This window comes from Dendrobates tinctorius, unplaced genomic scaffold (assembly GCF_039654945.1).
Source record: "Dendrobates tinctorius isolate UK_male_01 unplaced genomic scaffold, ASM3965494v1 ptg000138l, whole genome shotgun sequence".
NCBI classification, from domain to species: domain Eukaryota; kingdom Metazoa; phylum Chordata; class Amphibia; order Anura; family Dendrobatidae; genus Dendrobates; species Dendrobates tinctorius.
Genome location: NW_027361806.1, coordinates 9,475,252 through 9,502,170, shown reverse-complemented (window position 1 = coordinate 9,502,170; position 26,919 = coordinate 9,475,252). Strand labels below are relative to the sequence as shown.

The window sequence follows — 26,919 nt, the reverse complement described above, 5'->3', positions numbered from 1 at the left end:
CAAGGCGTGTGTGGTTCTCCACAACTACATAATGGCTAAAGAGCGACCAAACGTCGAACTTGATGAACCTGTTTGTAACCCATTGCCAGATTACCATCATCACCCTCTTCGGACAACAATGGAAGTTGCCCAAATGAGGGATACATTTGCGGACTACTTTGTTTCTGAGATTGGACATCTGGCATGGCAAGATGAAATGGTTTAGTAAAATGTTCTTGCAACTTTATGTAATGTTATGTACCTGGAATGTTAAAATGTACCTTTAATGTTTGCTGACAATAAAAAACTAGTGAAACACCTGTCCACTCCCTGTCTCATGCAGATTGGGTTATGTCACCCATGCTTTACACTACACCTGTTCTCTCTGTCAGTGCTATGGTAGGTGACTTCTCATTAGCTCCATCGTGTCATGGTTATGACATGGTTAATGTCCTGTTCTCACAGGGTTAACTTTTGCCGGCCTCTCTTTGGATCTGGGAGGGGTATTTATACTCACTCCAGACCAGCATTCTCTGTCAGCTATACTGTTATTCTGGCTGTGTCTGACCAACCCCCCTGGTGTGCGTGTACTGCATTGCTTTGCTTGTTTGATTCCCGTGTATGGCCCGGTCTGTCCCCTCACTCTGAACTCCGTCTCACGTTTTAGGTACTATTGTCTTCTCTGGTTCTGACCTCCTGGCTTGGCTATTGTTACTCCGCTACCGTTTGCCCCTATTGTACCGTCTATTGCCCGTTCTGGTTTTCTGATCTATTGCTACGTCCTGACTATTCGCTCTGTCTAACCCTTTGATACTGTCCTGCTATCTCGTGCATTGACCCCGGCTTGATCTGGTTTCCGCCCCTGTCTATGCCCCTTGGTAGCTTGTCCCTTAGTTACCTTTCTAGGACTTTCCCTGCAGCTCCTAGCTCTGTGGAGCTTAGGCCACGCCCCCAGCAGTCACGTGCTTCAGGTCCTGATACTCTGAAGCACGCATTGTCACCACTGCTGCCCTGCTCCACAGGTATCTTTGAGCACTGTTTTTGTACTCAGGACATGCGCACTGGCTCAGTGAGCGAGTGTAGTGCGGTGTTCCTGACACATCGTCTCTTCTATATTTCAGTAGATTAATACACACTGAAGAGATAATGGAGCTAATCCACCTCATAGCTTTACTCGCCTGCCCATGTGTCAGAACTAGTGCACTCAGGATGCCGAAACAACATCCTGAGTGCACTAGTGCTGACACCTGGGCAGGTAAGCATTGCTATCCCCTGACTCTTTGTGCTGTATTACTTAATTTTTTTGGGAGGATTTTCAGTCCTCTTTGTGTTTTTTCCACCTCATAGCTCCATGACAGACGGAAGAAGCAAAGCTTCAGCGTAAATCAAAGAAAGAAAAGGAGGAGCAGATTGTGTGTCATGGAGCTATGAGGTGGCGAAGCCTAATAAATTGGGTGGTTATAGATAAAAAAAAAAAAAAAACTTCTTATAAGTGCTCTTTATGTAGCTGGATAATAGCGAGAAAATAGCAATTAGTAATAGTCAATTGTAAGGCCTCAAAAGAAGTGCTTAAGGGAAAAAGAATATATATAGATGCTGGTGGCAATCTTAGTTCCAACCTGAACAATCACAAACTAAAAAGGCATGAGTGAGGGTAAAAACCTGAAGTCACTGAACAGGTTATATACTGCAGGGTAATTCTCCCTGATAGTAGCTTAAAAAAAAAAAAGTCAAAGTCAAATTGCTCGTCGGTGGCAGCCTCCTGTCAGTGTACCTCCAGCTGTGGAGCAGACATGAGCGGCCTCTCGTGCTCCCGGCGTCTGTGAGCTGCTCCAGGTATACAGGACCTTCATGATGTGAGTCAACACATGACCACGTCAGTTTCACTTGCTGGTGGTTGCGACGGGGATCAATGGACTTTCCAACATGTTTCAAAGACTAACTGTCTTCTTCCTCACGTCTGCTCCACAGCTGGAGGTACACTGACAGGAGGCTGCCACCGGCCGGGGCAGGCCCTGTAACTCGTCTATACCCCAGTGTACAAACCCCCCCCCTCTTTTTCCAAGCGCTGGAGCAAAAAGCGCTATTTTAACCTGCACCGCTTACTGGAGTGAGGACTTCGCATCGCATTATCTTTACAGGTACCGCTCTCTGACTTGTGCATTTACTATTGCGGCTACTCTGCAAAGCCGTTCACAGGCTGCAATTTGACTTTGACTTTTTTTTTTTTCTTTTTTTAAGCTACTATCAGGGAGAATTTCCCTGCAGTATATAACCTGTTCAGTGATTTCAGGTTTTTACCCTCACTCATGCCTTTTTAGTTTGTGATTGTTCAGGTTGGAACTAAGATTGCCACCAGCATCTATATATATTCTTTTTCCCTTAAGCACTTCTTCTGAGGTCTTACAATTGACTATTACTAATTGCTATTTTCTCGCTATTATCCAGCTACATAAAGAGCACTTCTAAGAAGTTTTTTTTTTTGTTTGTTTTTTTTCTATAACCACCCAATTTAGATTTCCCTCTTCTTTGAGTGTTCCAAGCGCACACTAATATTATTAGTTATTTTACCTTATTTCTTTGACGCCCTTGTGACAGGTGTCTTAGTGTTTGCTGCTGGAATTACACTCATACACAAGCGCCACTGAATCTCCATTTGAAGCCTAATAAATGTGTGGGGTCTGGGAGGTCACGGATGGAAGTAGACACATTAGGAGTGGAAATATGGGACGAGAGAGACACATTGGAAGGGAGAGACAAATTGGACAACACAGATGCACTGGGAGGTGAGGGTGGTGGCGGTAGCCCAACAGTTCTTTTTTCACGTCTAGTTTCCCATCTCTTCCTCTTGTGTTTTCCATGACTTTATTCCTTGCTTTTTCGTCTTCTTGGAAGGGTCGGAGTGGTGGGTTCCGTAACCGGCATGGTGGTGGCGGTGGACGGCCGTGTTGTTTCCGTTACCGGCATGTTGATGGCGGTGGACGGTGGTGCAGGAACAGGTCTCTGCGTGTTGGTAGCGGTGTATGGCCATGCAGGAGCAGGACTCTGCGTGTTGGTAGCGGTGTATGGCCATGCAGGAGCAGGACTCTGCGTGTTGGTGGCGGTGGACGGCTGTGCAGGAGCAGGACTCTGCGTGTTGGTGGCGGTGGACGGCCGTGCAGGAGCAGGACTCTGCGTGTTGGTAGCGGTGTATGGCCATGCAGGAACAGGTCTCTGCGTGTTGGTAGCGGTGTATGGCCATGCAGGAGCAGGACTCTGCGTGTTGGTGGCGGTGGACGGCTGTGCAGGAGCAGGACTCTGCGTGTTGGTGGCGGTGGACGGCCGTGCAGGAGCAGGACTCTGCGTGTTGGTGGCGGTGGACGGCCGTGCAGGAGCAGGACTCGGTGTGGTGATGGAGTGACTTTTAACAGCACCCGGCATGGTGGTGGCGCTGTAGTGGAGTGCGGCAGGACTGGGCATGGTGGTGGCCATACAGGAGTATGCAGCAGAACTCGGTATTGAGGTAAAGCGTGTAATTGGTGGCACAGTTGGAAATGCCACGTGTGGCTGCTGGTAGTATTGAGTCTGCTGCATAGCCTGAACGTAAGCAGCATTGCAGGCCTGCATCACATTGAGCTGGAGTTCAGGCGTATGGTGTTCCAACATGCCCCACTCTATCGCAGAAAAAAAATGGTGTGCTGGCCTCTGGAGGTCGGCTTCCAGACCGTCAAGGCATTGGTGGACAGACTGGAAAAGAGTGTCAATATTGTTCAAACCACTTTCCAGTCTGTCTCCCACCGCCTTCTGGCTATTCTGGAAGACCGAGCTCAAGTGAATAGACTGGGGTATAAGTGTCCTGTCCGAGGCCTTCTGCCGCTGTTGGGAAGACCCAACAAAAAAAGAGGCTGAGGCCTGGGACAGGGGAACACCTGAAGGACCAGCTGCCTGTTCTCCAGCCTGTGACACCGGCCCACTTGCTGCATTGCTGGTGGATGGCTGGGAAGTGCTCCGAGGCTGTTCGCTAAAGGACCGCTCCAGAGGACGATCCAAGTTCGAGGGGTGCTGCTCCAGGTTCTGTGAAAAGAAAAGAAAAACATTACTACGCAAAAAAAGAACAATTGTACAAGCACCAACTCCTGTGGAATAGAAAAATTCATATTAGGGAACACAACACAATGGTATACAACACAAAAATACTTACGTTCTCTGAGCAAGGACAGGCCTCCGGAAAGCCAGCATTCTGTGATACTTGTATTTTCTTATCCTTGCTGCAGCAACACTGTGAACCTGGTTCTCCTGTCTCAGGTGCTTCTTGAAGCAATCCTTCATTGAATGCCAACGGGTTCTGTTCACTGTGAACTCGCAGGAGTTCATCGCATCACACACGGTTGTTGTGATCCTGGCCTTACAGGTTCACTGCCCTGTCAGTCCACATTGCAATACTTATGAAATTCCTTTCTGACTCATGGCGTGGCATTGTCCTAGTCATCCATCATCGCTCGGGCCACCTCATTCCACAGCCGCCGATTCATCGCGTTGTCCGAGTGCTGCTGCTACCGGGTGTCTCACAAGGCAACTCGCTCCTCCACTAATGTGATCATGAGGTCGTTATCCAGGTAGTCTTCCTCCCTTTGTGGAACCTAGAAATGAAAGAAAGATATTAATGTTGGAAAGATAAAACAAAACAAAAAAAAGAGAAGGAAAAAACAGTCAAGAAAAACTATAAACAGTCAAGAGAAAAAAAAAAATTTACACGCCGTCTTGCCACCGGAACTTGGGCCTCCGTCTGCTGCTCCTGCCTGCTCCTCTGCACTTGTTGAAGTGTCATGTAATAGAAAATACATGACTTTGCCACATATGTAAAGTGACAGTGAATACTTACCAATCAGTTTCAAATTTACTCACTTCAGACTCCTGTCCGATGTGTTCAGTGTGCTCTGGACTGGTGATATGGTGATGAATGCTGCAAGAAAGAGACAGAAATGATTACAGACTGCAGGGAGAAAAACAGACACACTGACATTAGCTTGTATACTCACATTTTGATAATTCAGTGTCTTCACAGATCTCTTCCACAGTCTGGAGTCTTCCAATCTCTTCCACAGTCTGGAGAGTACTGGACAATAAGTGCCTACACCCTCTTTTTATACATATTTTTGTGGGGGGGGTAGCTAAAACCAGTTCCTGGACATGTTTACTCAGAAAAATACATGCGTACACAAACGCAAGCGAATCCATGTGCTTGCGTACGCATGCGTTCCCATAGACTGTCATGTGTTATTTAGAGGCACTCCTTCCGCAAGCGTCCGCATGTGTATGGCGGCGGCAATTTGAAACCTCCAAAATTGCAACATGTTGCGTTAGCTGCGCCCCGCTGCACACCCCGAAACGACGTATGCGTAAGCAAACACAGGCGAACGCGTGCAAACGCATGCACCTGCATCCACAACGTAAAAGATAGGAAAACACGAGGCATGCGGACGTATGCGTCAGAAATGCTGCGGACACAACCGCAAATGTGAAACCGGCCTTATTGGGGGTTCAATCCCTTCCCAGCCATCATAGTTTCATAGTTTTAAGGCTGAACTTAGACTAACGTCCATCAAGCTAATCCTATAGCCTAACATGTTGATCCAGAAGAAGGCAAAAAAACCCATGAGGCAGACATTAGTGGCTCCATATTATGGGAAAAAATCCTTCACAACTCCACATACGGCAATCGGACTAGTTCCTCAGATCATTGTCCCATCACAGAATATAGTGAACATAACCTGTAATATTATATTTATCAAGAAAGGCATCCAGACCCTTCTTGAATCTTAGTAGTGGATCAACTGTTCTAAAGACATTCTAAAGACATACTAATAGGGAATTTAGATTGTGAGCCCCATCGGGGACAGTGATGATGATGTGTGCAAAATGTAAAGCGCTGCGGAATATGTTAGCGCTATATAAAAAAAAAAAAAATAAAGAAAGAAAAGAAAGAACTGTTACAACATCATGCAGCAGAGAGTTCCTTAGTCTCACTGCTCTTACAGCAAAGAATCCATAATCTCACTGCTCTTTCCTCATGTGCAGGCATTGCAGGACCTTAGGTGTCCATGGTTATGACCACTAATGTAGTGACAGCTAGTTGCTAGTGGTCGTAACCATGGATACTTAAGGTCCTGCAAAGCCTGCTCATGAAGAAATCTTGGATCTTGGAGATTGGGAATACCCTTTAAATGTTTGTGCACTCCTTTAGGCATCAGAGACATGGAGTGACTGCGGCCTGTGGACCCTCAGGTGCCATGATCTTCATACGGCCCAATAGCAGCATAGTCAGGAGTGCAGGGGCGGACATATCATTGATCCAGTCTGGGCAATGCACAGGGACCCTCAAAGTCAGGGGCCACTACCATCTCCAAAGCAGGTAGAACTGTGCATTATGATCAGATATTGGACTACAAGGGGCCCATATATCCTTCTGGTACAGGGGCTCTACTGTCATGGGCGTAGCTATAAGGGGCAGAGGAAACTGTCACAGCCAGACCCTTCCGGCCAGAAGGGGCTGTACGTACCCCATAAGAAGACACGAGGAAGATGGAGAAAATGACACGAGCAAATGACACGAGGAAGATGGAGAAGGAAATGTATAAAAACGGCCGTAATCACAATAAGACGGCTGTTAAAGGGACGTGGCTGTTTATCGTCAGCGCTCACGTGTCGCAAGGTATTATGGGTAGAGCTCACATACAGATCATATATGACAACACCCAACATATAGCATGAGTAAACACTATGTAAATCAGCGCTGACCGTCCCCCACCTGCGCCACCCAACACATAGCATGACTCTGCTACCAGGAACTGAATTGCTACACGCGATCCTCTGGATCTATAATCAACCAATCAGATAGCAGCTGTCATTTTACCAGTGCAAGTCAGCAAATAAAAGCAGATGTCTGATTGGATCTCCTGAATGATCAGGAGGAGCTATGGACTGAGTGCCAGGTGCATGGATCCTGCAGATCTGGGGTCGCACAGAACAGAACTCTGGAGCAAAATCTGAGCAGAAGGTGCGCGGACTGCATAAATTCAGGTTGTTTTACAAAATTGCAAATTAAAAGACATCCCTTTTAAATTACAGAATGGCAGATTACCAGGAGCAAAATCTGTAATTTGGTCACTGTATGGCGGTGTTGCTTCTGCACTGTATGACGGTGTTACTTCTGCACTGTATAGTGGTGTTACTTATGCACTATATGGCAGGGTTACTTCTGCACTATATGATGGTGTTACTTCTGCACTGTGTGAAGGTGTTACTTCTGCACTTTATGGCGGTGTTACTTCTGCACTGTATGACGGTGTTACTTCTGCACTGCATGGCGGTGTTACTTCTGCACTGTATAGCGGTGTTACTTCTGTGCTGTATGGCGATGTTACTTCTGCACTGTATGGCTGGTTTCACACTTGCGTTTTTTTTTGCGGGATTTTAGCGCTAAAAAACGCATGCGATTTTTTTTCCTATACTTTGCATGGGATGCGCTTATGTGTGCATACACATGCGTTTGTATGCGTTTTTCCGCGCATGCGTTTTTTTGCGGTATGCGCTCGGGCGCACAAAATGCATCCTGTTGCATTTTTTGAGCGTCTGACTTGCCTCAAAAAAACGCATGCGCACGCAATGCGTTTTTTTACAGCAAGACACCCATTATAAGTCTATGGGTGCGCATATGTGCGCATTGGCATGCTTATGTATGCGTTTTTTTGCGCATGCGTTTTTTTTTTTACCATTAGTTGGACAATGGAATTTAGGGGTTTGGGTTAGAGTTAGGGTTAGTTAAGGGGGTTTAGGGCTAGGGTTAGGGTTAGCTAGGGTTTAGGGTTAGGGTCAGGGTTAGGGTTAGGGTTAGGGTCAGGGTCAGGGTTAGGGTTAGGGTCAGGGTTAGGGTTAGGGTCAGGGTTAGGGTTAGGGTTAGGGTTAGTAAAGTCATGGTTTGGGTTAGTGTGAGGGGCCACCTAATGTTGGAAAAAAACGCAAACGCGGTAAAAACGCACTAAAAACGCATACAAAAGCATAAAAACACTGCGTTTTTTTCATGCATGCTCATAAAAATGCTTGAAAAAAATGCAGCATTTGTATGCGTTTGTATGCGTTTTTTCAATGCGTTTTTTTGCGGGAAAAACGCACTGCAAAAAAAAGCAAGTGTGAAATTAGCCTATGACGGTGTTACTTCTGCACTGTATGGCGGTGTTACTTCTGTGCTGTATGGCGATGTTACTTCTGCGCTGTATGGCGATGTTACTTTTGCACTGTATGGTGGTGTTACTTTTGAACTGTATGGCGGTGTTACTTCTGTGCTGTATGGCGGTGTTACTTCTGTGCTGTATGGCGATGTTACTTCTGCGCTGTATGGCGATGTTACTTTTGCACTGTATGGTGGTGTTACTTTTGCACTGTATGGTGGTGTTACTTTTGCACTGTATGGCGGTGTTACTTCTGCACTGTATGGCGATGTTACTTCTGCGCTGTATGGCGGTGTTACTTCTGCGCTGTATGGCGGTGTTACTTCTGCGCTGTATGGCGGTGTTACTTTTGCGCTGTATGGCGGTGTTACTTCTGCATTGTATGGTGGTGTTCTGCACTGTATAGCAGTGTTTCTTCTGCACTGTATGGCGATATTACTTCTGCATTGTATGACAGTGTTACTTCTGCACTGTATAGCAGTGTTTCTTCTGCACTGTATAGCAGTGTTTCTTCTGCACTATATGGCGGTGTTACTTTTGCACTGTATAGTGGTGTTACTTTTGTACTGTTTGGTGGTGTTACTTTTGCACTGTATAGCAGTGTTTCTTCTGCACTGTATGGCAGTGTTACTTTTGCACTGTATGGCGGTGTTACTTCTGCACTGTATGGCGGGTTACTTCTGCGCTGTATAGCAGTGTTACTTCTGCGCTGTATGGCAGTGTTTCTTCTGCACTGTATGACGGTGTTACTTCTGCGCTGTATGGCAGTTTCTTCTGCACTGTATGACGGTGCTACTTCTGCTCTGTATGGCAGTGTTTCTTCTGCACTGTATGACGGTGTTACTTCTGCGCTGTATGGCAGTTTCTTCTGCACTGTATGACGGTGCTACTTCTGCGCTGTATGGCAGTGTTTCTTCTGCACTGTATGGCGGTGTTACTTCTGCACTGTATGGCGGTGTTTCTTCTGCACTGTATGGCGGGGTTACTTCTGCACTGTATGGTGTCATTATGCACTGCATGGTATATTATTTTTGCAGTATGTGATGGTGAAAACTCTGTATAGCATTGGTAATTTTGCCATCCATATGGAGGCGTTATTTGACCAACTAATGGCTTGTAATTCAGAGCTGTATGGCGTTCTCATTTTTGCACTTTATGACTGTATGTCATGGTGGGTGAGGGCTTAAAAGAAAGGTCCACCCAGGCCACTTCCCGAAGAAAACCTCTCTGTATAATTTTTCTGTTTCATTGGGATAATGCATTAAACAAAGTCAATGATTATTATCTTCAGTTGTATATAGTTATACTTGTTATAAAATATATTTTTTAATATCGCCAAATTGTTAGTTATGTGACTTAGTGCCATGACTAATCTTCAGGAACTGGTCCCTGAAGAGCGAAAATCCAGGTGGTTCATGTTTTCGGCTGGTTCTATGTTATGTTTTACATCTACTCATGCCTTTGTATACAGAAGGCTCAGCCCATAGGACCCAGATGACCCGTATATCCCGTCCGCAGCTCTAATTGTTTGGGTTAAAATAATTAACAAAAAATAAATAAATTACCATCTGAAAAAGCATTTTGCAGGCTTAGCCCCGAGTCTTCCCATAAATGGTTTAACTCTCGGTTTTATAAGACTCAGATGATGTGATTCATCAAACAAGTGTCGTAGCTGGGCCAGCATATATGGCGGACTAATGGGAAATAGTACACAGAGCAATAAAAACACTGCCGACGGAGCCGGGGCCAGGCACCGAAGCTGATGCCAAACTTCAGGCGTTCCCATGCACCGCTTCATTAACCGATGGCCAAAAAAAATGTAGCATTGTATGGGAAGCTGCTCCTAGAGTAGTGGGGTGGAGATGTAGAACAGGGAGGATTAACACTGAGAAATGCACCTAGGTCTGGAATTAAGGGGATTGATTTACTTTAAAGGGTGTGAACACTTATGCACAAAACAATAATTGCAACAAGGCATCTGCAACTGAAAAATAAAGCGAGCAATTTGATTAAAAAATCCAAATATTTTGCTTTTACCGCTTCTACACAGATCTACGTGTATCCATTTCAATGGGGACGCAGAGCTCGCCTGAAGGTAAAGCCATTAGTTCATAGTCATTAAAAGGCTGTTTTCTTTCTATTTCCATAAGTGAAATATTTTGCATACGGTGGGAATAAAGTAGAGTAAGGTCGCAGTTCCAGGAGCGGAGGAAGCTAAGGGGGGAGGCAGAGGTAACAGGTGAAATCGAGTCCTGGTGCATAAGGGGTCAAAACACTTGACATTGTCAGCACCATTGCCAGCTCTCTCGGAAAGTCCGAGCGCCTCCAATATGCCCAGGAAGAGTTGTCATGTCTCCCCAGAACCTCCTGGAACGTTGCGCTCCATATTGCACCACAATAATTTGCCATCAGACTGAGCCCCCCGTCCCCCCCCGATGAAAATTTAGGAAGGAGATGGAACGTGGAAGAAGCTTGGACTGTAGAAGCCGCACAGCTACAAAAATTCGGCATCTTACATTCTGACCTTTGTGACCACCACCCTGACCCAGAACGACGCACCCCAAAATCATGTTTTTGGCCTAGATGTTTCAGAGGATAAAGGACGCATGCAGAAAACGGACATAAATAGGGGCTAAACTAAAGATGGTGGGCCAGAAGACATTGTGGCTTTTGCAAGGGTATTTAGCTATAGGGCTAGGGCAGTGCGCTGAATAATTGCCCCAGTGATGAAAAGCCTGGAGGTGAGTCTGATAAACACCGATAATCCATGGAAATAAAGGTTACTTTTGGAACACTCTTTACTTTCCAGCGCTGGGGTCCTGGATTCAGATCACACCAAGCACAACTTGACATTTCTGATTATCAGCACGCAATTCATGATTTTTGCAAGGATCAATCTTCTCTATGGGCCTGATATCATTAGGAAAGGGAGGCTGGCCGCCTGCTGCCTATTAATTATTATTATTATTATTATTATTATTTATATAGCACCATTGATTCCATGGTGCTGTACATGAGAAGGGGTTACATACAGATTACAGATATCACTTACAGCAAACAAACTAACAATGACAGACTGATATAAAGGAGAGAGAGGACCCTGCCCTTTCGGGCTTACATGCTACAGGATGGTGGGGAAGGAGACAGTAGGTTGGGGGGTTACAGCAGCTCCAGTGATGGTGAGGCGATAGCTCCAGTAGTGATGAGGGGGTAGTGGGATCATTGCAGGCTGTAAGCTTTCCTGAAGTGATGGGTTTTCAGGTTCCGTCTGAAGGATCCGAGTGTGGTTGATAGCCGGACGTGTTGGGGCAGGGAATTCCAGAGGATGGGGGCTATTCGGGAGAAGTCTTGGAGGCGGTTGGGTGAGGAGCAAATAAGTGTGGAGGAGAGAAGGAGGTCATGGGAGGACCGGAGATTCCTTGAGGGAAGGTATCTGGAGATTAGTTCAGAGATGTATGGAGGAGACAGGTTGTAGATGGCCTTGTAGGTCAGTATTAGTAATTTGAACTGGATGCGCTGAGGGAATGGGAGCCAGTGAAGAGATTTGCAGAGGGGAGAAGTGGAGGAGTAGCGAGGAGAGAGATGAATTAGTTGGGCTGCAGAGTTGAGAATGGACTGGAGAGGTGCAAGGGTGTTATCAGGGAGGCCACAGAAAAGGATGTTGCAATAGTCAAGGCGGGAGATGATGAGGGCATGCACAAGCATTTTAGTAGATTGAGGGTTGAGGAAGGAACGGATTCTGGAAATATTTTTGAGCTGGAGGCGACAGTAGGTGGAGAGAGCTTGGATATGCGGTTTGAAGGACAGGGCAGAGTCAAGGGTTACTCCGAGGCAGCGGACCTCCAGTACGGGGGAAAGCGTGATGTTGTCAATTGTTATAGAAAGGTCGGGTAAGGAAGATCTGTGAGATGGGGGAAAGAAGATCAGTTCAGATTTGTCCACATTGAGTTTGAGGAAGCGAGAGGAGAAGGAGGATATGGCTGATAGACACTCTGGAATTCTGGAGAGCAGAGAGGTGATGTCTGGGCCAGAGAGGTAGATCTGAGTATCATCGGCATAAAGGTGGTACTGGAATCCTTGGGACTTTGAGTTGCCCCAGACCAAGTATATAGATTGGGAAGAGTAGGGGTCCTAGAACAGAGCCTTGGGGGACTCCAACAGAGAGAGGGTGGGATGAGGAGTTAGTGTGGGAGTGGGAGACGCTGAATGCACGGTTGGAAAGGTATGAGGAGATCCAGGATAGGGTGAGGTCTTTGATGCCAAAGGAGGAGAGGATCTGTAGTAGGAGGCAGTGGTCAACTGTGTCGAAAGCAGAGGACAGGTCTAGAAGCAGGAGTATAGAGTATTGTCCATTAGCTTTGACTGTATGTAGGTCGTTGGTAATTTTAGTCAGGGCTGTCTCAGTGGATTGATGGGGGCGGAAGCCAGATTGCAGATTGTCAAAGAGCAAGTTATATGAGAGGTGGGAGGAAAGTTCAGCGTGAATGTGCTGCTCCAGGAGTTTAGAAGCGAATGGGAGCAGTGATATTGGGTGATAGCTGGACGTGGCTGTTGGATCGAGGGTTGGCTTTTTAAGGATAGGTGTGATTGTGGCATGTTTGAAAGCAGAAGGGAAGGTACCAGAAGTTAGTGATAAGTTGAAGAGGTGGGTTAGGGATGGGATAAGTGTGGTGGTGAGGTTGGGGAGGAGGTGGGATGGGATGGGGTCAAGTGCACAGGTTGTGAGGTGCGATTTGGAGAAGAGGCGATTAAGCTCCTCTTCAGTGATGTTGGAGAGAGAGGTTATGGGGTTTGGGCATTGGTCTGGTATACAAAGGGGTTGAGGTGGCTGGGCAATAAAGACTTGCCGTTTTTGGTCTATCTTGTTTTTGAAGTGTGCTGCAAAGTCCTCGGCAGAGATTAGGGAAGTCGGAGGTGGCAGTGGTGGGCGGAGGAGGTTGTTAAAAGTATTGAACAACTGTTTGGGGTTGTGGGATAAGGAAGATACAAGGGATGTAAAGAAGGCCTGTTTAGCAGAGGTGAGAGCTGATTTGAATGCAAGTGTTGCTTGTTTGAGTGCAGTGAAGTTGTCTTGCAAATGTGTTTCCTTCCAGCGCCATTCTGCAATTCTGGATGCTTGCCGAAGCTTTTTAGTGGTGTTGTTGTGCCAGGGTTGTCTATTGGTTCGTCGCACTCTGTTATGCATGAGAGGGATGACTGAGTCGATGGCTGATGCAAGAGTGGCATTGTAGAAACTAGTGGCAGTGGCAGTGTCGTGGAGTGAAGCTATGGAGGACAGTGGTAGAATAGAGTCAGAGAGTGTGCGAGTGTCTAAATGTGCGAGATTTCTGCGGGGGTGCGCATGCTGCTGGACATGGGTGACAGGTGAGGAGGACAGGGATGAGAAAGTGAGTAGATGGTGGTCAGATAAAGGGAGAGGGGAGATGGTGAAGTTAGAAAGAGAGCAGAGGCGGGTGAAGACCAGGTCTAATGTATGTCCATCTGTGTGGGTGGCTGAGGAAGACCACTGAGTAAGTCCAAAGGATGAAGTAAGGGACAGGAGTTTAGAGGCTGCCGACTGGTGGGTGTCAATGGGGATGTTGAAGTCACCCATGATGATGGTGGGAATGTCAGCAGAGAGAAAGTGAAGGAGCCAGGTAGAGAATTGGTAAATAAAGGAAGTAGTCGGGCCTGGAGGTCGGTATATGACGGCCACTTGGAGGTTGAAGGGAGAATACATGCGGATGGAGTGGACTTCAAAAGAGGGGAGGACAAGGGAGGGAAGAGTTGGGATTGGGCTGAAGGTGCAGTTGGAAGAAAGGAGAAGGCCCACTCCTCTGCCATGTCTGTTGCCAGGGCGAGGAGTGTGGGTAAAGTGGAGGCCGCCGTAACATAGCGCAGCAGCGGAGGCGGTGTCAGAGGGTGTCAGCCATGTTTCGGTGAGGCCAAGGAAGAAAAAGTTACGAGAGGTAAAGAGGTCATGAATCACATGGAGTTTATTGCAGACGGAGCGGGCATTCCAGAGTGATCCAGAGAGTGGGAGCAGGGTGGTGGTTGTCAGGGGCACGGATTTGAGGTGGGAAAGATTTCTGGTGTTTGTGTTGGTTTGGGAACAATAGAAGGGGGTAGTAATGGGAGGTATGAGCTGTGGGGGTCCAGGGTTGGGAGATATGTCTCCAGCAGTGAGGAGAAGCAGAGAGAGAGGGAGAGCATGTGGGAGAAGGAGGGTGGGTGGCTTGTTTTGTATTTTATTAGGAGATCTCTGAGGTTGAGGAACAGGTCATCTGAGGAGGTCAGGTGGGGAGGCAAGAGGGAAGGAGAGATTACTATTTGGTTAGCGGGTGCTGGGGTTTGTGGATAGCGAAGGAGAGTGAGGATTAAAGGAGCCAAAACAGTTACAGCGTATGTCATCATGGTAAGAGTAATTTTGAAGGCAAAACAAATTTAGTACATTTAAATGCAGCGTTTAGTTGTACCTTCTGGTCACTTCAGCCTCATTTCAGGCATTATTTCAGATATTATCCTTAGACGACATCCTTGGACAGACAGACCTTAGAGTCTGAATTTATAAGAAGTCAATTGCACATCAAACAAGCCAGGTGTGATCAGAAGGAGGGAGGAGCAGTAGGGAGACTGGTTAGACACAGGAGACGATTAATTAGAACTCAGAGAGAAAAAAAAATGGTCAGATCTAAAAGGACAGATAAAGCATTGATAGGAAACAGACACAGGGGTGATTGATTGGGGTTCAGGAGAGATGGGTGATGAAGGTATTGCAGGCAGGACACATACCTGAGGAAGAAGCAGATCGATTGTCAGATTGATAGTAATAGTGAAGCATAGTAATAATAATAATGAAGCATCTATAGCAGGGAGTTATTTTTCAGGCATTATTTCAGATAATATCCTTAGACGACATCCTTGGAAAGACAGACCGAGGCTAGACTGGTCTATAATGGTAAGTGAGACAGACTATGATGAAGCCATAGCAAAACGGGGGTGTGCACCCTCAGCTAGAGGGGACATGAGAAATCAACAGAAGGACAAAACAATAATGGCCTGTTTCACTAACAAGGGATACCTGGGGTAAGATGCGCAAAATGTATTAAGAGCAACACGACACTTAATGAATTCAGCACATCATCTCAGTGCTGTTCCCATTTTGGCACAGCTGCTTCAAACTGTAATGTCAAAAGTCGCAAACTTTTGCAACTTTTGAAAGTGTTTTATATAAGTATTCTTGCAAAAATGTTTTGATTATAAGAATATTCTTCTAAATATGGGGCAGTATTATAGTAGTTATATTCTTGTACATAGGGGGCAGTATTATAGTAGATATATTCTTGTACATAGGGGCAGTATTATAGTAGTTATATTCCTGTACATAGGGAGCAGTATTATAGTAGATATATTCTTGTACATAGGGGCAGTATTATAGTAGTTATGTTCTTGTACATAGGGGGCAGTATTATAGTAGTTATATTCTTGTACATAGGGGCAGTATTATAGTAGTTATATTCTTGTACATAGGGGACAGTATTATAGTAGTTATATTCTTGTACATAGGAGGCAGTATTATAGTAGTTATATTCTTGTACATAGGGGCAGTATTATAGTAGTTATGTTCTTGTACATAGGGGACAGTATTATAGTAGTTATATTCTTGTACATAGGAGGCAGTATTATAGTAGTTATATCCTTGTACATAGGAGGCAGTATTATAGTAGTTATATCCTTGTACATAGGGGCAGTATTATAGTAGTTATATTCTTGTACATAGGGGGCAGTATTATAGTAGTTATATTCTTGTACATAGGAGCAGTATTATAGTAGTTATATTCTTGTACATAGGGGCAGTATTATAGTAGTTATGTTCTTGTACATAGGGGGCAGTATTATAGTAGTTATATTCTTGTACATAGGGGCAGTATTGTAGTTATATTCTTGTACATAGGGGAAGTATTATAGTAGTTATATTCTTGTACATAGGAGCAGTATTATAGTAGTTATATTCTTGTACATAGGGGACAGTATTATATTAGTTTTATATATTATATATAGTGTTTTTTTAATATGGTAATACAGAATATACTATGTATTTGAATATAAGGGGCTATATCATAGTAATTTGATTTTTCTGGCCTTTAGTAATCTGCGATCTGTCCCTCATAAATTCTTCAGCATATCAGAAGAATTTCTGTGTCACCTCATTAGTCACATGTAATGAAATGTGTGGCGGTCGTGTTCACGGTGATCGATTACTGTGCGGTCCCTTTGCATGTGAAATAAGAGCCTGTCTCTACTCACTGTGGCTCTTGTCGCATTAGGGAAGGTTTGACTTTTATTCTCTAACTCCCAGAGAACTAGAAGGATTTAATGTGTCAGGCCTCTGAAGCAAGTCAGAGGTCAAACGTCACATTAAACTTTCTTTGCTCCTCTGACTGAACTCTTCCTTGTACAAATATATATATATTTGTAAAAATGGCCATTTTTTTATAGCATGGCATCTCATGTTTATTAATTCTCACTGGCTAATATTTAATGACGAAATAATCTATAGCAGTAGCGTGGCAAGATTTTCCAGCACCAGAGGCAAGGTAAGTATTTTACTTCCACTAACCTGTGGCCCTTTAGCGTTACCGACGTTCTTCCACCAGTCCAGTATTCAGCGTCGGACTGGAGCACCTTGAGTCCACCAGAGAAAATCATTCTTGCGACCCACTATGTAGCTACATAGAAATAAATGCAAGACCACCAATTGTGTGGTAAAATGCGCTAATACCCAGGGGTATAATAAGTTAGTCCACATCTTAATGATATAGCAGGGGTTGGGGTAGCCCCCTCATGGAATATAATGTAGACCCTTCATGTAGTATAATGAAGCACCCCTCATAGAATATAATGTAGCCCCCTCATAGAATATCATGCAGCCCCCATAGAGTATAATGTAGCCCCCTCATAGAATATCATGCAGCCCCCATAGAGTATAATGTAGCCCCCTCATAGAATAAAATGCAGCCCCCATAGAATATAATGTAGCCCCCTCATAGAGTAAAATGCAGCCCCCTCATAGAATATAATGCAGCCCCCTCATAGGGTATAATGCAGCCCCCCCATAGAATATAATGTAGCCACCTCATAGCCCATAATGCAGCTCCCCCCATAGGATTATAATGTAGCCCCCTCAAATAGTATAATGTAGCCCCCTCTTAGAATATAATGTAGCCCCCCCCATAGAGTATAATACAGATCCCTCATAGGGTATAATGTAGCCCCCCTCATAGAATATGTTGTAGCCCCTTCATATAGTATAATGCCGCCCCCACATAGAATACAATGTAGTCCACTCCATAGAATATAATCCAGCCCCACAGTCCTACAGTCTTATGGCCACCAGGACTCACTGATAGATATATATATATTATAACAAACACAATACTCACCTCTTCTCCTTGTTCCCCCGCTGATTCCGGCTCTGCTTCGGTATCAGCAGCTGCACAGTCATCTGCCTGGCACACAGCGGGTACTCGATGGAGTGACGTCAATGCGCACCAGTTGTGTCAGAGGCAAATGTGGGTGTGGGGAGCAGTGAATATTCATATCTATTTAGCAGCAGGCACAGGCTTTAGCCGCAGCAGCTGGCTCCTGCCTCCTGTCACCCGATGCTCCACTGCTGCTGCTCCACCACTGGTGCCGGGCGGGCACCCCTGACTCATTGGCCCCATAGCATTCATGGGCCCTGTAGGTATGCCGCTATTAGCGACACTCCACTGGCTGAGGGCCCCTGGGTAGCGGGGGCCTTAGGCAGCTGCCGACCCTGTATACCAGAAGATGTAAGTGCCTCGGCCCACCGGAGAATTCTGTCAGTCCAACCCTGCCATTATTGAACCCCTTCTCCCCCAAGCACATATATTATGATTTGAGGAAACTATTGGTGGAATAGTAGATAGCACTTTGACCTTTTAGCTTTTTATGCTTTTTAGTGGTGAGACATATTTTTTTTAATTTATGCAACGCTTTACTTTGTACATTTTCATTATGTAGCAATTTTAGCGTTTTTATTCTGTAAACCTAGCCCTAACTCTGTCCCTGATCAAACCCCTATTTCTAGTTCTAACCCTAAGGCCACGTTCACACGTTCAGTATTTGATTGGTAATTTAACATCAGTATTTGTTAGGTAAAACCAGGAGTGGAACAATCAGAGGAAAAATATAATAGAAACACGTCACCTCTTCTGTATTTTTCTCTTCAGTTTTCTCCTCTCTACGGGTCTTACTGTATATCTGATGCCATCACTGGCTGGACTCTACAAGGTCCAGTTGGGCATCATATTGAGTCTTTCTTTTTGGACTTTAACTTATATCACATACATTAAAGTTGAAAAGAAGAAGACCATAAAGGAGTCAATTGGGGATCGGCAGCGGTGGAAGAGCTAAGGGGGTAACGGGAGATGGGAATTCCACCTCCACCCAAATTAAGCAAATTGGCCTGAATTGAATTTTGGGAGTTTTGCTCAACTCTAATTAATTTGTATTGTATCTGTACATGAGATCATTCCATTTAGTAGTTCCCTGCTGACATCGCCACCAGTTGTGGTGGTGACATTTACTAGCTCGGCTGCACCATGTTGTAGGTCTGGTTAATCCTCTGAGGCTTTCACTGTTGACCGCGGCTCCGGCTCCACATACGGCCATTAGCCGCTCACACAGGGCGGGCGAGAAGTCCCTCCGGCTGTTTATTTGACACATTTGACAGCGTTCACTGACAACTTCTGAGAATAAAAATCCACACATGAGCTGCAAAAACTAAACACAATAAAATGAAACCCACCACCCCCCTCCCGGACCCCATCATAAGGAGCGCTCACAGCGTTACCCCAGCAGCACCCCTACTCCATGCACCCGCAACATCTTGATTTCATTTAGTAAACTAAAAGTTCTCCTGAGATCTCCAGCAGAAATCAACAAGGGGGCAGAATTGGGAAGTTAAGAGGTCAAGTTGCTTTGCACGTGTAATGGCAAAGTTCATGTTTGCTGGAGAAAAGAAAACTCTGCCAACCTAGAAAAACCGGATTCACGCAACTGCCAAGAGGTAAATATAAAAAAGAATGTTACAAACCCTGCAAATTTTAAGAGCAAAGTCCCCTGGAAGAAAAATAAAATAAAAATACAAGTCCCTGAGTTCTATTATTCTGCAAAGCTGCTTATATTGTACTTCAGAGCTGAAATCTCCCAGCGTTCCCTAATTGAGTTTCTGCACAAAATCTTCATAATGTTGACCTCCAAACGTATGCTCTGTTGACTAAGCGCCATCCCGAAGCCAAGACCCCATCATTGCTTTCCAAATCCATGACTTGTTAGGCTCATGCTGCATTCTACTACTCGACGCTTCTTCTCTTAGAGACCCTTCTGCTGATTTCTGGGCCGTTTGCAATGACTCTGTTGACTTATGATATATAAATAGTGGGGCAGAGGTCGGAGGTGGTGACTATCTGGCCAGTAAGGAGCATTGGGTGGAGGTCACTAGAATTAATTGACCTTAGAGTGGATGACAACTCAGCTTGTTAATATTAACATGCAAATTAAACACATTTCCCAAGTAACCTGGGCTCTGCTTCCTTCACCTCGGTCCTCGGCCCTCTGTTGTGCTCCACATTAAGTTTTATAATTGCCCGTCATGGCACAGTGACTTCATCTCCCTAATCCTACTTAAGGCCTATTATGACACACAGGTGGGTCTTAGGATTGAGACTCAAGACTTCGAATTGTTGTACTCCATCTCCTGTGCAAACCGTACTTTAACTTACTTCAATCCCTGCTGGCTTCGCTTCGTCCATCCTGCTCCCAAGATTACTGAATGTGCCAAGTCCTCACTTCCCACGTGCTTTCCTGTTTTTCATACCAACGCCGGGGGCCCACCCGGATCGGAGGATTAGAGTGTGCACTTTACCAGGTGGGCCTAAGCAGAGATATCTTTGTGGGCTGCTTACTGTTCGGTATTGGCTAAAGTGGGTCATCAGCCCTTGTGATTATCCTTGAGAGTCTGCTGTTGACTTTGGAAGCCATGTTGGTATAGCTAAACCCAACTTAGGTCATAGTCAAGTCCCTTTTGTAAAAGAGGTTTACAGGTGTTAGGTATTGATGACCTGTCAATGGGATAGGTCATCGATATTACATCGGTGAAGGTCTGAGACCCAGCACCCCAATCACCTTCTTCCAGTAAAGAACTGGAGCAGCACACTTTCATACACTGGTTACTGGCCGTTCCTCATTACTAAACCTCAGCTCCCAGTCTCTTTAGTTGGAGTTGAGCTGCAGTACCGGATAAAGACCACTAAGCGGTGTATGGAACGGGGCTGTTCCAGCTCTGACTATGGGTTTAGGTATGGATAGGTAACAGGCTAATAGTGGGGTATAAACCTTTTCTGCTGGAATCTTCAAACTTAAGTGATAGTTTAGCCTACACCTTAGCGAAAATACTACATGGGTCCATAACCCATTGCTCGGCAAACAGGCAGGGAATTGAAGTTTTATCGTGGCTGTAGAGTCACAGAATGGAATCCACTACTATTTCAGGACTTAGCACCATTCCTTTGACATAGCACGGGGAGCAGGTTGGCAATGATTTTGCATTACGGTCATGTTGCTTCTTGTCTCGCCAGATCTGGGCTTTCCTTGAGAAGACCTGCAGAAGTGTCCCACAGGTGACAACAGCTCGATGGTTGATGTAGCAGCAAGTCTTGCAGATGTTCTAGACGGCCGATTTGCAGAATAAATATCCCTTTTTACACTCGGCTTCATTTCTTTAATGTAACATCAGCCTCCTAATAGTTTGTGCCCGGGGGTCATTACTCCTGACATTGCAGCAGGTTCCTTGTCCGAGCAGCTCTGAGCCATTAACTATCATTTTGTTCAAACGCCGATGCCGCCGACCGGGGCAAGTGCATCCCGAGACGCCACAAAGGGACCTTTCAGAGGGTTTCTTTAAAGTGGAAAATGGAAACCTGATCTGTGTTAATCACTGAATGAAAATCTGCAGCCAATATTCAGTCGGTCCTGAAGTCTGACCCTGCGGTGAACTGATTCAGGGCAATTAGGGGGCTGTTGGAGGTAACAGGGACCACCACTCACAAAACAGGCTTAATATTAAGAAAATGCAAACTGACACCCAAAGTGTAACCTCTTGCCTCTCCTGAAGAGTTCAGCAGATATTTTTTCTGGGTTTTGGTTTTTGTTTGCTACAGTATATGATTGAATGAGAGTTTCCAATGAAAAAAAACAAACCAATAAATATCAATGGTAGATTTTTTAGCTTGTAACAGCGAGTAGCAGCCAATACAGCTCCCATAATGGGGGGGTCTCCTATTTTTATTAGGCTTTTTAATGGTAAGCATCTATAGGGGCAGGCAGAAAGCCACACTGCAGAGGGGTAGGTGGATAATGGTCAAAGTGGCTGGAGTGATGACCCCCCCAGTGTAGCTGATTGTGGGAATGATGGTAATTGCAGCCCCCTCCCTCTGCTTAGGTACTGATAGTGATGCCAATGGCTGGAGAGTCTCCCTGTGGGGTGTACATGCTTGGTTTTTGTGGTGACAGTGGCAGCCAAACGTTGCTCAAATTCTTCCCAAGTCTGTGGCAGACTATGGGGAATACATTATACTATATGGAGGACTATGGGGTACATCTTTCTATATGAAGGACTATGGGGAGTACATTATACTATATGGATGACTATGGGAAGTGTATTATACTATATTGAGGACTATGGGGAGTGTATTATACAATATGGACGACTATGGGGAATGTATTATACTACGTGGAGGACTATGGGGAGTGTATTATACTATATGGAGGACTATGGGGAGGATATTATACTATATGGAGGAAAATGGGGTGCATTATACTATATGGAGGACTATGAAGAGTCTATTATACTATATGGAGGACTATGGGAAATGTATTATAATATATGGAGGACTATGGGGAGTGTATTATACAATATGGAGGACTATGGGGTATGTATTATACAATATGGAGGATTATGATACACATTATACTGTATGGAGGACTATGGTGCACATTATACTATATGGAAGACTATGCTGCTTAACCAGCATCACCTTTGGTTTTACAAACCCCCTAAGTTATTAAAAAAATTAAGTCTGTGTATTTTTGCAACCATTGCTTTCAGTTGAAATTTAATTAACTAGTCTTTTTGTACACAGCTCTTATGCAGAATTATGCATAAGTATAGTTACCGACTACAAACAAGCCCTGTGTCGTCTGATCCTGCAGTCTTGAGTGACTCCACCGCCTTCTTACCTCCACTTCTACTATCTGTAGATTATTATGAAGAGGAATATGAGTGACTGCAAGATCAAACTACACAGGGGTCGATTGTAGTCTGTAACCGTGGCGAAACAAAGGTTTGGATAGACGTTGTGTACATAAAATGTTAAGGAATGTTTAGATCAAAAAGTTGCTTCATATTATAGTAGAACTTCTTAAGATCGTGCTGACTTTTTGTATTTAACATTTGTTTTCCTTTCTCTTCTTCCAAGAGTGATACATATTTTTTGTTTTACATCTACATAGCATTATTAGGGCTTTTTATTTTTTGTAGAATGACTTGTGCTTTTGATTGACACCATCCACTTTACTAAATAATGCAATGAAAAACATAAGAAAAAAATCCAAGCGTGCCGAAAAGATGGAAAAAAAAACAAATTCCACCATCAATTTTATGGTTTTGTTTTACAACATTCTTAAGGTTATAGAATTATGGTGATCTCAAGCTTTTACAGTTTTTTTTTTATATTTTAGCAGTAAAAAAAAAATCAGAATATTGTAAAAAAAAATTTGGATTGTGTCCTCATTTTCTGAGTTACTTACCTTTTTTATTTTTCTGTCTACTATGTAAGGGCTTATTCTTTGCTTGCAAAGCTTTAGTTTTCATTGGAATCATTTAGGCTGAGTTCACACGTACCGGAACTCTCGCGGAAATTACCGCGAGAATTCCGGAATTCCATTCCGCGGGAAAATCGCATTTTAAATTCCCGCGATTTTCCCGTGGAAAAACTAGCATTTTGTAAGCTTAATTAGCTTGCAAAATGCTAGCGTTTTCCAAGCGATCTGTAGCATCGCTTTGAGAACTGATTGACAGGTTGGTCACACTCGTCATACATAGTGTTTGACGAGTGTGACCAACTTTTTACTACTGAGGCCGCCTATGCAGCATCAGTAGTAAAAGATAAAAAGTAAAAAAAAATAAAAAATGGTGTTATTCTTACCTTCCGACGTCCCGCGCAGTCTTCCCAGTAATCCTTTGCGAAAATGCCCGCGATGGCGTCCGTTGTCGTGGGATCGCGACGTCTCGCGGTGATTCGCAATGACGTCGCGCGAATGACCGCGACACTTCGCGATCCCGCGAGAACGGACGCCATCGCGGGCATTTTCGCAAAGGATTACTGGGACCTGGAGCGTGGAGAGAGGCGGGAATGCTGCGCGGGACGCCGGCAGGTGAGAATAACAATATTTTTTATTTTAAATTCTATTTTTTACAGGGATATGGTACCCAAAGCCCGGAGGACAGTCTCCTTTCCTCCGGACCGTGGGTGTGGTGTGCACAGCCACATGCGGAAAGTAAGCAGAACAATGCATTCCTATGGGTGCGGGATCGCCGCGATTCCCCAAAATAATGAGCATGCTGCGGTTTTTACTGCAAAGCGATTCCGCCGCAGTAAAAACCGCAGCATCAGCACAGCATTGCGGAATCCCATAGGAATGCATGGGGTGCTTATTTTTTGCGTTTTCGCGGCAAAATCGCGCGGTTAAAACCGCCGCGGAAACGCGAAAAAAACGCCACGTGTGAACTCAGCCTTAGGGTTACATACAATATTTTGATCCCTTTTTTGTAGCATTTTTAAGGGGAATTTCATTGACTGGCTATGTGCACACATAGGAAAAGTGTTGCAGAATTTTCTGCACAAAATCCGCATCTCCTGGCAGAATCCGCAGTCGCGGATTTGCCGCTGTTTTTATGCAGATTTTGTGCGGATTTGCCGCGGTATTGATGCGGATTTTCTGCAGTTTTTGCCACTGCGGATTTCTATCATGGAGGGGTCCAGAAACGCTGCAGATCCGCACAATAGAAGTGACATGCACTTCTTTTAAATCCGCAGCAATTCCGCACTGATTTTTCTGCACCATCTGCACAGCGCTTTTTTTTTCCATTGATTTACATTGTACTGTAAATCACAGTGCAGATCTGCAGCGTTTCTGCGCGGAAAAATCCGCTGCGAATCCGCAGCAAATCTGCATCGTGTGCACATAGCCGTAAACTAATTCTGGTATTTTGATTTTTTTTTTTACACTGTTTACCATATGGATTAATTAATTTTATATTTCCCTTGATTGGACTTTTACAGCTGCGGCGATACTGAATATGCTAACTTTTTTAATTTCCATATTTTTAAATGGAGGAGAGAGGTTTTTATTTTCTTTTGTATATTTTTATTACATTTTCACTTTTTTTTTTCTACTAATTTTAGTCCTCCTAAAGGATTTGAACCTGCCATCATTTGATCGCTTGCACTAAGTCCTGCAAAATATCAGTTTTACAAATCTATGAAGCATAAAGAAGAGGTACCGTTTACATGACATTTCCAGTTCGTGTAACCCCCAACAATGAAATATTACGTGGATATAAACAAGTGATACTAATATGTTGTGTGCTACCTATTTCAGGGTCAAAGCGAGGCGAGGGATACCTCCGGATTTCTCTCTCATGCTATGCGCCGCCCTCTGCGGAACACAATGTATCAATTTTGTTCGGAATGTTCCTTTATGTTACAATGTTTGGTCGTCTCTTAATTTTCTCCTAAGTGACTCTTATGCTCATTCCTTTAAATAGCAATCACTACGGGGCTTATAATTAATTAAACGCAAGAATAGGAGATCCATCAGGCTGACAGCGGGTTAAGGTCTTGTGTACACTGAGTGAAGACGGGAGGATCTGGGGGCTGAATCAGAGCTTCAGTGTAAATGTCAAAGACACCAGACAAGTTTCCTACAGCCCACAAGACTCAGGTCAGCCACAGTAGAAGAATAGATATGAGTCATGCCCATGCTAGGCCACATCAAAGCCCTCTCGTGTCCACCTTCTCTGACAGATTCACTCACGACTTGACCTTGGTTTGGCTTTCATTACCTGTAACAACAAAACTCTTGGGAAAAAAAATGTTACTTATTGGCATGAAAAGTGAACTCAGGAGGAAAAGTCATGATTCAGCTTTCTAAAAGTAATTTTAGAGGGTTGGTCCACTGCCGACCTTCCCACTCTCTAAGTAGATGATGACTCCCTAAGTCTTTAGTTGTCCTACTATCCTATCTGTGGATCAACTGACCTCATGACTTCAAGCTGTAAGTGATAAATTAGCGTGACTGAGCAAATACTGTAATTCTTACACCCGGCGTTAAATGAGTGAGTTGGCCACTATTCGGCCATATTGGAATTTAAAGTGCTGCTTATGTCCCCGACAGGTAATTTCAGATAAGTTGTAATTATAGATGGTGCATATCACTTTGTAGGACCTGATCCAGTGGCCATGTTGGTGGCAGTTGTATACGCGCCTCCCCTTACCTGATGGCATCGGTGGCTTATATGATTAGCCGGAGCGAGGTTCTCCGATTCACAGCTACTCCATTGGAGTTATTTTATTGGCCGCCCTCCCATACTTGTTGTTTTAACAATTGTATTATGATGGATGTTGTTTCTTTGTAGATCATCAAAAAAAGAGAAATGCAGATTGAAAACTTATTTTACAGAAGCCCCTCATGTAAATCCATCTTTTATACAACCCAGGTACGATATTTTGAGGCTTGTATCTTTTCAAAAAGTTGCACTTTTTTTTTTTTTTTTTTAAATCTAATTGTCTTGTAGAGAAGAGCAAATCAATTCAATGCAAATCAAATTGTCCAATTTTAAGCAAATTCTTAATTTGCAAGAAAAGCATGAAATCCATCCCAGAAGATTACATAGGCCAGAAAAGGATCACGTGATGATCATTGGTGAGTCTGGAGGGTTTTCCCATAATGCCTTGAACTTTACGCATCACATGGTATAGCACAGTCCATCAGGAGGGACCATCAGAGCCTGTATAAAAACAGAGGCAGGGAATGCAGCAGCCACTTTATTGTTAATCTGGATAGCAAGAGGATATTACAACTTACAATTAAGAAAAGAGATAGGGAGAGAAAGTCATAAAACACTCAATAAACATTACACATAGTGTGTGACAGCACAGCAGCGAGTGCAAGGAAAAGAGTCATGCACATTTTTTAGCTGGGCAATTGAAGGTTTTCGCAAACTTTTGATTGAGCTGCCAAAATTTCTAAAGGTTCATTAATCTCTACCTGCATTAATCTTGGGTTACTCCGGTCACATTCAGAGCTGCATTCAGAATTCTTCTGCTTTTTTGTTAATAGGATGAATTGCATTGTGGGAGACCATATGACGGGCACTTGTAATGTTACATGTCTGATGTGCAGATCAGAAAAAAAATGCTGGAGGAGCTGTGATGGTGAAAGGAGAATCAATCGAAATCTGAAAAGCAAATTAAAGAATTTACTAAATGACGCCACATGTTACAAAGAACTAATGAAATATTATTAAAAGCGGAGATTGAAAGACTATAAACACCTCGTGCATTATGTAAAATAAAACATTTCTGCAAATCGTTACAAAATAATTTTC

At 44.3% G+C, this 26,919-nt stretch overlaps 1 long non-coding RNA gene across 2 annotated transcripts; it reads left to right on the top strand.

The window, feature by feature from the left end:
* The first annotated feature begins 1,754 nt into the window (after positions 1-1,754).
* LOC141048885 (uncharacterized) lies at positions 1,755-26,914 on the top strand. 2 transcript variants are annotated; one of them, XR_012220173.1, is made up of 5 exons: positions 1,755-2,120; positions 10,237-10,281; positions 25,948-26,028; positions 26,107-26,234; positions 26,652-26,914. It is a non-coding gene; the product is annotated as an uncharacterized lncRNA (long non-coding RNA). The 2 variants fall into 2 exon arrangements; XR_012220172.1 differs by lacking the exon at positions 10,237-10,281.
* Positions 26,915-26,919: the final 5 nt, after the last annotated feature.